The sequence below is a fragment of the Capsicum annuum genome, chromosome 3 (assembly GCF_002878395.1).
Source record: "Capsicum annuum cultivar UCD-10X-F1 chromosome 3, UCD10Xv1.1, whole genome shotgun sequence".
Lineage (NCBI taxonomy): Eukaryota > Viridiplantae > Streptophyta > Magnoliopsida > Solanales > Solanaceae > Capsicum > Capsicum annuum.
The window spans coordinates 31,943,670-31,953,450 of NC_061113.1; positions in this window are offsets into that span (position 1 = coordinate 31,943,670).

Consider the following 9,781-nt stretch of genomic DNA (forward strand, 5'->3'; position numbering starts at 1 on the left):
TTTATGTAATTTTTGCAACACCATGATAGTTTAAATTTGTTATTGTGGACTTTACGCAGAACTTAAGATGTCAAGAACACCAAACAACCCCAGAAGAATGTTTTGGGGCTGTCAAAAATATCAAGTTGGTAACGGTTGTGGATTCTTTCTATGGGCTAATGAAAATGAACAATATAAAGGTTGACATCGAAGGAAACGAAGACAACAAGAACTGGGAATATATGGAAGGCACAAAAGACATGAAAGATCAATCATTAGTATTGATATCACTGTTATCATTATTGTTGTCATTTGGTTTCTATCTGTTGTATTATTTAAGATGGCTTGATTTATGTAGTTGTTATGTGCAATGAAAATAAAATTCAAATTTAATGACAAACACTATTTTTCCAACATAGAATCTGCAATATATAATGTCTTAACAAGAGTTGACATCAAAAAGGTTGTCTTAACAACATCTTAAATGAGAAATGTACCAGAAGTCTTAAAAATTTTCTTAACAACACATGGGTTCAATACAGGAAGAGAATTATACTAATGTGTTCCTTGAGTGCTTGTTGTAGGCTGATTCTTACTGGCTTGAGTGCATGATGTGGCTTGAGTGGTTGTAGATGATTTTGCCTTTGATCTTTTGTAACTTTGTTCTTGTAGCTGTCTTTGAGCTACTGCAGCTCCACATTTCCACCTTAGTCCATTTGGTTTGAAACCCAAGTCAATATTGGTTGGAACTAAACTAATAAGTGTTGGACTATGTAACACTCTATCAGTATTTCTAGACTGTAAAAATAGAAAAATCAGTTATAAATCCACTAATTAATACTAGTTAAATGCAAATTACATTATCTGAAACTTATCCTCTCTACCACATGGCCACTTGGTCTAAACAACACACCAAAACCAGCTTCTTTTGCCTTGGTCTTTTATATGTCAGATTTGCACCACCTCTCAAAGTTGTACTGGTCTTCCTTTTTTGGGAACCAACACTACTATTAGACTACTGAGTTGTAGATTGTATAGCATTATCACCTACTGCTGAAGTGGTAGTGGTCATCACAGCAGTTGCAGGCCTTATATCAGCTGTTGAGGAACTTGCAGGCCTCACACCACCAACTGATGTAGCATTTACAGATCCTCCTGCAGCTCTTGGTGCACTGTGAGCATTTACAGGCATTCCTGCACCTCTTGGTGAACTGTGAGCATTTGCAGGCCTTCTGTTGCTTGATTTAGCATTTGCAGGCATCTCTTCAGTTATTGAAGCATTTGTATCTCTCTCAACAGCAGTTGTAGTACTAATGCTGGCTTGCACACATAGTTGACTGCCACAACTACTACTGAAATCTTTTTTCTATGAAAAAATATGAAAAGGTTAAAAACATATTCAAAAAAATAAAATTCATCAATAAGAAAAGATTTAGCTTACCAAAGTTGGACATCCTTTCTTGTTGTGTCCAATACACTTGCACACAGAACATGTCATTTTTCTTTTCTTTCTTGTAGCCTTTTCAAACTTCTTCTTAACAGGTTCATCCTTAGCTTTCTTTTTATTTTTACCTGGTTTTCCTGGAATGAGAGTAATCTCAGATGGCTCAATTGGTGGTCTTGTGCTTGTTGGCCACATCTTAATATTTGTCATTGGTTGAATATACTTATCATATGCCTTCAAGTATATTTCCCTTTGATACCAGTGATCAACAAATGACTCCACATTTCATCCCTTGTAATGCATTGCAACAATTACATGTGCACAAGGAATTCCCTTTAGTTGTCATGACCTAAAACTGCATTGCTTCCTCTTCACATTACCAACATGTGTATAAGGTGGATCACCAATCTCAAAGCCCATATCACTATTAAACCTCACCTCCCACTTGACTGCATATTCACCATTCTCTGTAAGAATTTCCATAGCCATTGGTGATACATCACTGATTCATTTTTCAGAAAAATCTCTCTTTTGATTCATTCTTTCCATGACTTTACATCTTATTTCCTCCAACATAGTGATAATTGTTTTAAACCTAGCAGCTAAGATCCAACTATTGAATGTCTCACACTTGTTGTTCTCAATTACGTCACACCTGCTATGTTCCTTAAAAAAAGCCCTACACCATGCCTCTTTGTTGTACTTGAGCAAATCTTCCACAATTCCAACACCCAACTCACTCATTTCATTAAGTTTCTTTTGCAAATACACTTCAAATGGGGCCTTTGCAACCTGCCAGAATTTTTTTCTCCTTTCTTCACTACTCCAAACCTGTTTCCAGTTGGCCCATATATGTCTACCACACCATCTATGCTCAGCATTTGACAGTAGATTAGCAAGTGCCAAATAAAGACCCTATCAAAACATGTAAAATAGTAGTTAAACATTAATGACATTACTGCAGCAAACTTAAAAATAAATAACTAAAAAATATGAACATAGAACAGTCATACCTTCTGCATATCAAATATTACTGTCAATCCTTCACCCTCATTTTCTTCAAGTTTCAAATCATGGCTGATGCACCTAAGAAACCAAAACCAAGTGTCATTATTTTCTTTATCAACCACAGCCTATGCTACAGGGTACATTTGATTATTTTCATCTTTGGAAATGCAAAACAATAAGATACCTTTACATACATCCTTAAGAAAGGCACCATCTAAACCAATTATTCATTTGCAACACTCTTTCCATCCACTTTTTAAGGCTCCAAGACAAATGTAAATGCCCATAAACACCTTTTTCCTAGAATTGCATTCTTGGATGCCCTAATAGATACAGTGGTACCGGGATTGGTGGTCCATAATTGTTCAACATAGTCATATAACCTAGCAAACTCTTCAACAAAATCACCAAAATGTTCATTTATAATTCCAATTTTTGCCTTTCTAAAGGTTGTTTTACTAACATACAACCCATAGTCTTTTCTTAAAAGTTCTTAAATCTGATGCCATTTTATTGATGGATCACTCATAATCCTATCCTTGTAATGCTCACTAATCCACAAAGGGTTACACATCTTATTTATTGTCCTTTTAGAACACTTTTGTACAGGAAAATAAGTTTTTACACTAAAATTTCCTGTGTTATCAACACTTCCAAGAATAACCCAAGGACAACCCTTATGCTTACACTTTGCCTTTACCCTTTCTTTCTCATTACGTTTCAACTTAAGGTTCACACCTTTTTGAATAGAGTAATTCTACAGTGCCTTTCTAAACTCAACAACATTCAAAAAATTCATATACAACTGAAAACATACCTTCTTTGCAGTTTTATCAAAGTAGATCTTGCTAGATGAAGTTCTAGGTAGTGGATCTACCACTCATCATCATCAATAGGATCTCCTTCCTCTTCATCACTAATGTCACTCCTCAGATCTGAACTATCAAAATAAGGGTCATCCCCACCCAGTTTACCTTCATATCTAAACCCCTTGTTCTTACAAATATCCTAAAAACCATCATCTATACCTACTGGTCCAGATGGTATCTCATCTAGATTTACCCTATCAGCCTTTTCTTTTGCTTGTTTTTAAATGTTAGACTTCCTATCTTGAAAAAATTCTTCATCAAAATCACTCAAATCTTCAATGTTTTCATCAACATCATAAAGTGAATCACCATCAAAATCTAATTCAAAATCAGATATTTAAAGATGGTATGTGGAGAAATTATTAACTTGACCTTCACCTAAGTCTTCACAAGAAACCTTAGCTTTTCATTTGTCTGCCCTAAGAGGCTGATTTTCATTTATTTATTCATCTTCATTTATATCCAATAGATGAGATGAAGACACATCAGCTCTATCAGTTTCAAAAGGGGCTGCCATATCACTATTACTAATTAGTAATAATGATGGAGTGGCTGCCACATCATCATTAACAACTATAGGTTCACTAATTTTGTGAACAACATATACATCAACTAAATCTTCATGTTTTAAACTACTGATAAGTCTTAAAACATCAATATCATTTTCTAACTTATAATAATAACCCTTTTTGTTTACTCTACACCAAAAAGTTTCAATTTTTTTCACATCAAAATCTGCTGCTAAGTTATGAAACAACGTAACATGAAGCTCATCAACATCTACTCTAATTTTATCAGGAATACGAACTCCATTTGCATACCTTAGATCAGGGTTTGACAAAAAGACACCCCCATAGGTGAATTGAAGTGTTACAATTATGTCCATTTATTTAGAAAACATGTACAATGACAAGATAACATATACATTAGTCAATTATCCACAAAGCCCTAATTTTTAAAGAAATAAAAAATAAAGGAATAAAAAAATCAATTCTGATTTTACCAAAAAAAAAAATCCTAAAATGTAATTGAAATAACAAAACATGTCATTGAAGGCACAAAACTGCTATACACACATTTAATAGGAGCATTAAATAACCAAAAAATAAAAGCCCCAAAATTTTCAGACCCAATTCTAAATTTACCGAAAAAACCCTAAAATACAATCAAAATAACAAAACATGTCATTGAAGGTACAAACTGCAATATATACGTATAATAGGAGCATTAGACAACAAATAAATCAAAAGCACCAAAATTTTCGAACTCAATTATCATTTTACGAAAAAATCCTAAATTCTAATCAAAATCCCGATATATACCATTGAAGGCATATCACCACTACAAATAGTACCTACAACAACACTACATACGAAACAGAGAAAAACCACCTAAAAGATTGAAGAAAAAAGTTCATAATCGAGAAAACCTTAAAACCACTAAAACAGACTCCATTAAATCGACAAGAAACTTCAAAATAAAGTATCAAATACTACAACTACACCAAAATATTAAATACTTACACGGATTTCAACAACGATCAACAAGAATCGGCCTAAATTAATATAAAATGAGGGTAATTTTGAATTTCGGAGGAGAGATTCGAAGGGCGAAGAAGAAGGTCTCAAATGACCTAAAATTTCGGTTAAAATTTACTATTTATACTCTAGACATGTCATTTCATACGTGAAAATTATTTTACAACTATTTAATGACGTGTCCACGATTGTGCAACACATAAAGCTGAGTAGACCGATAAAGGGTTTAAAATGTTGCATTTTAGTGGGTTCAGAGGTCCAGATGACAAACATGTAAGTAGAAGTGTCCAACTTACAAAACGGACATAGTACAAGGGTCCATCGAACCATTTTGCCCTTTCTAATATTTAGGACTTTATGACTTTAAAGATTGCAACCAACTAAATATGGTGTATTAATAGTTTTCTAAAATTAGAATTGTGTAGATCACGATAAAGAAATCCTAATTTGTGTATTACTCCCTTCGTTTTGTTTTAATTGACCCTTATCGACTTGGCATACCCCTTAAGAAATTATTTAATAGAGGCTTATTTTACTAAAATAACCCCATTAATTATTATTGAAAATATGAATTTGAGTAAAAATATACTTTATTTAATCATTTAATGTTGAGGGTAATATTGGAAGAACATAATAAAATCCTCTTGATTTCATCAAAGGGACAACTAAATTAAAACAAATATTTTTAGAAAGAGGATCAACTAAAATGAAATGGAGGGAGTACTTCACAAAGGAATCTTAATTTGCCACGAATTGCAAGTGGTATAAGATTTATTATTAATTTTAATAGTGATTTATAATTTTTTTTTCTTTCGAAAGCATATGTACAATTCTGCTAATGATACGTGAGGTTTTACCTCTTTATTATATGTTATGTCATTTTTTTTTCAATGTTGACATGTTTTGTATTTATTTTAATTATTTGTTTTCTAATAGCGTGATTATGATTTATGTTGGAACCCATTCATGGCATAGTTCATGTAATCTGCCTTTTCTATCTTTGCATGATAGAATTCTTATGTATTCCTATTTTTGTGCCTATCAAATTTATTGATTTTTTTATTTTATTTTTGTAGCATATGGTCATCTCAAATAACTATGATTTTTGGGTAAGTTTGTTTATTTATTCTTCAATTTGATTATTATTGTTTGAATTTTTTCCCTTTCATTAAAAGCTTTGCTTTAAACAAAATTGTAGTTTCACTATTTTTTTCTAATATTTAAGAGTTGAAAATTAATTAAATATATTTATGGTAAAACTTTTCCATATAGAAGAATGACAACTAATACTTTTTGTATTGATTTAAGAATTTTAAATCAACTAAATCTGATTTTAAAATAAATATAAATGCATTAGAATAAAAAAATTTAAGAAGTATCAAATTTTTAAAAGTTGTAAGTACATAATAAGAATGTAATCAATGATTTGTAAAGATTTGAATTTAAAAATAAGGAAATATTTTAAATATAAGAAAAAAAATAACTGCACCACAAATATGGTTCAAATCAATGCGTCTCTCTTAGCCCACTTGGATCTTTTGATGATAAAATATATGTGTTTACACTAAAGTGTATGTTTATGTTTATATTATTATATTAAAGTCTGAAAGATCTTTGAAAAGTGTTTGAAATTTTTTACATATATTAAAATTCTTCACAATAAATAAAATTATTTAATTTTAAATAATCAAATATTACGCGTACAATTAAACTAGTTCCTTAATAAGTCTCAATAATAATAGCTAGACACAGGTAAAACTTACCACACCTAGGGTCTACATCAAGTTAGGAGTGTCTCAATAAAATTTGTGACCGAAGTCAAAATTTTAACAAGAATCCTTAAATATACAGGTGAATCTAAAAAATAGACCAAAATAAGGGTGACTTTCAAATTTTAACCCCAAATAAAAAGTTTTCTTAAAATAACCTTTACCTATTAACTAGTATTTTTTTTTAGACAAAATTGCCCCTGGTCAATGGAGTAAATTACATAAATGATCCTCATAATGAATAACAACTCCATATTTATATATTTCAACTTTTATATTTTTCTATTTTTAATATTACTTTGATTTTTATTTTTTCTTTTCTCTTTTTATTTTTAATTTTCTCAACCCTTACTTTTTTCCTCTCAACTTGTTTTTTTTTAATATTATTTTTATTTTTTATTTTTTCTTTCCTCTTTTTTTTTTTGGTTCTTTTTATTTTTTCTCAACCCTTACTTTTTTTCTTTACACCTTTCAACGTCGACTTTTATAATTTTTTTTATTTTTCTTTAATTTTTTTATTTTTTTTTTAAAAAAACTTCTTGACCTTTATTTTTATTTAATCTTTCTTTTTTATTAACCTTTATTTTTTTTCCTATTCTCTCTCAACTTCTACATTTTCTTTGATTTTTATTTTTTAAATATTTTTCTTTGTTTTCTTATTTTTGTGCAATTTTTATTATTTTTGTTCTTTTCTTCGATTTCTTCCATTCAAGTTACATCTCCTGAGTAAGCGTTGACACTATCACATTGTAAAGGTAAGATTTATGACTTTCGAACAATAAGCTACGTTTCATGGGCAAGAGTTGACACTACTACATTGTAAAGGCAAGACTTACGACTTTCAAACAACAAGTTATGTTTCATAGGAAAGAGTTGACACTACCACATTGTATTTTGATTTATGAGATGTTCTACAACTATTGCCTTAGAAGCAAGACTTAACTTAAGGACTTTCAAGCAACATATTATGCTCCAAGGGAAAAAGTTGACTCTATCACGTTATGTTTTCATTTATGAGATGTTCTACAACAATTACCTTAGAGACAAGACTTAGCTCAGGGAATTTCAAACTACAAACAAGGCCCCACGGGCAAGAGTTGACTCTACCATATTATGTTTTTATTTATGACATATTCTACAACTATTGTTTTAGAGGCAAGACTTGGCTCAAAGACTTTCAAACAACAAATTATGCCCCACGGGCAAGAGTTGACTCTACCACATTATATTTTCATTTATGAGATGTTCTACAACTATTGCCTTAGAGACAAAACTTAGCTCAAGGACTTTCAAACTACAAATTATGTCCCATGGGCAAGAGTTGACACTATTATCACACCCCCTTTTTAACTCCAAAAAGATGGATTTTAGTTTCGAAAGGGTTTTATTATTAAAGTGACAAAAGATGAATTTTTTTTTCAAAAAGGATTATTTACTTTTAAACTCAGAGTCGCCATAAGACACAATTAGGTGTGCCAAGTCACCTTTGGGAATCCTTTTTCAAAACTATTTTTGACTCTTTTAAGCTAATCTGCAAATAGAGATTTTAGTTAAGGAATTCTGTTGATCGAGGGGAAGATGTTAGGCATCCCTCAATCCCGTGGTTCGACCACGGTCGCTTGGTGGAGCATATCAGCTAATTCGACACTAAGAGTGTATAAACCATACAAAAACATACAAACCAATCAATCAAACAAACAAACAAAAAAATCCAAAATTATAGTGTCCAGTCCAATTATTACAATCCGAAAATAGAAAAAAGGAAAAAAATATAAATCATATTCTAAACTAATCCTAAAATATGCTCCGACGTTTTACCTGATGCCTTGGGTCTTGATTGAGATCCGCCTTCTCCAATATGATACGTTGGGGCATTCCCCGGTGAATAAATACATCAATCTTCAGGACATTCCCCGTCCAAATGAATACACTTCAATTCAAAAACATAAACCAACACATTTCAACAAAACACCTTCAACATTCAACGATCACAAGTCATAAACTTTGCCTAACCCACTTATATTTGCCTATCAATGGTCGACCTAAACATGATACTACCATGTTTCAACAACATCCATGCTTATTCCAAACTAGATGACATATCACGTTCAACATCATCGATTAATCAAAATACTATAATATTGAATTTTATCAATTTTCGATTCTTATTCCCCAAATTACTTTTCAACACAAATTTCTTTTACGAGACATGATTATCCAACCTATACTAATCATCAAATTTGTTCCACAATCAATTATCCATAAACAAGAAATATCAACGTCGATAAGATCACCCGATCAAGATCATCCAACACATAATCATAGCCATTTCAACAAAATAAAATAAAGAAGAAAGAAAGGGAGTAAAGAGATGGACCTCAAGAGCTTTCGATTGATTTTAATAAGAGAAATAAGAGCCCGTCCAAGAACCTCGAAGAATACCAATGAAATCTCAACTCTCAAATCAGTTCAAACCGCAACAGACCCGAAACTCGACTCGTAATAGTACTTTGCAAAAAATAGATGAATACCAATAATGAAATACGAACAAACCAAGACTGGCAGGTGAGATTTTAGAATTTCAAAATTTGAACTCGACAAAGAATGACCTGGAATAGATTTCGATGAATCTGCTAAACCCAAAATGGAAATTGCTGAACCAGGAGAGATTCAGATCAGATTTGGATGGAATCCGTTGTGAAACGGAGTTGGAGTTGATTGTTTTCGTGTCACCGGAGCTCCGACAAGCTCCGTCGTGCTCTAAAAGTGACAAAAAATGAAGAAAGAAAGGACGACAGTGACGTTTTCCGGCTAGAATCGCCGAAAAAAGAAAGAAATTCTCTCAACTCTCTCTCTCTCTCACTATTTTCGATCTCTCCCTCTCACTCTCATTTTCTCTCTTTTTTTTCCACTTGATTTCCATCCCCAACCTATATGTGCGTTAATAGTGCCAAGACTGTGGTTCTGTGTTGGTCTAGTTGTTACCAAGAAAAGGGAGCCCCAAAAATGGGGATCCATTTTGTGTATGTGTAAATGAGTATATGTGTGTGCAGCTTAGGGATTCGAAAAAATGGAGTCCTTTCTTTGTTAGGTGTACCCTGTGGGTCCCCCTTTTTTTGTTGTTAATGTATTATGTGATGATAAAAATATGAGTCGGTAGGGAGGTGGAAGCTT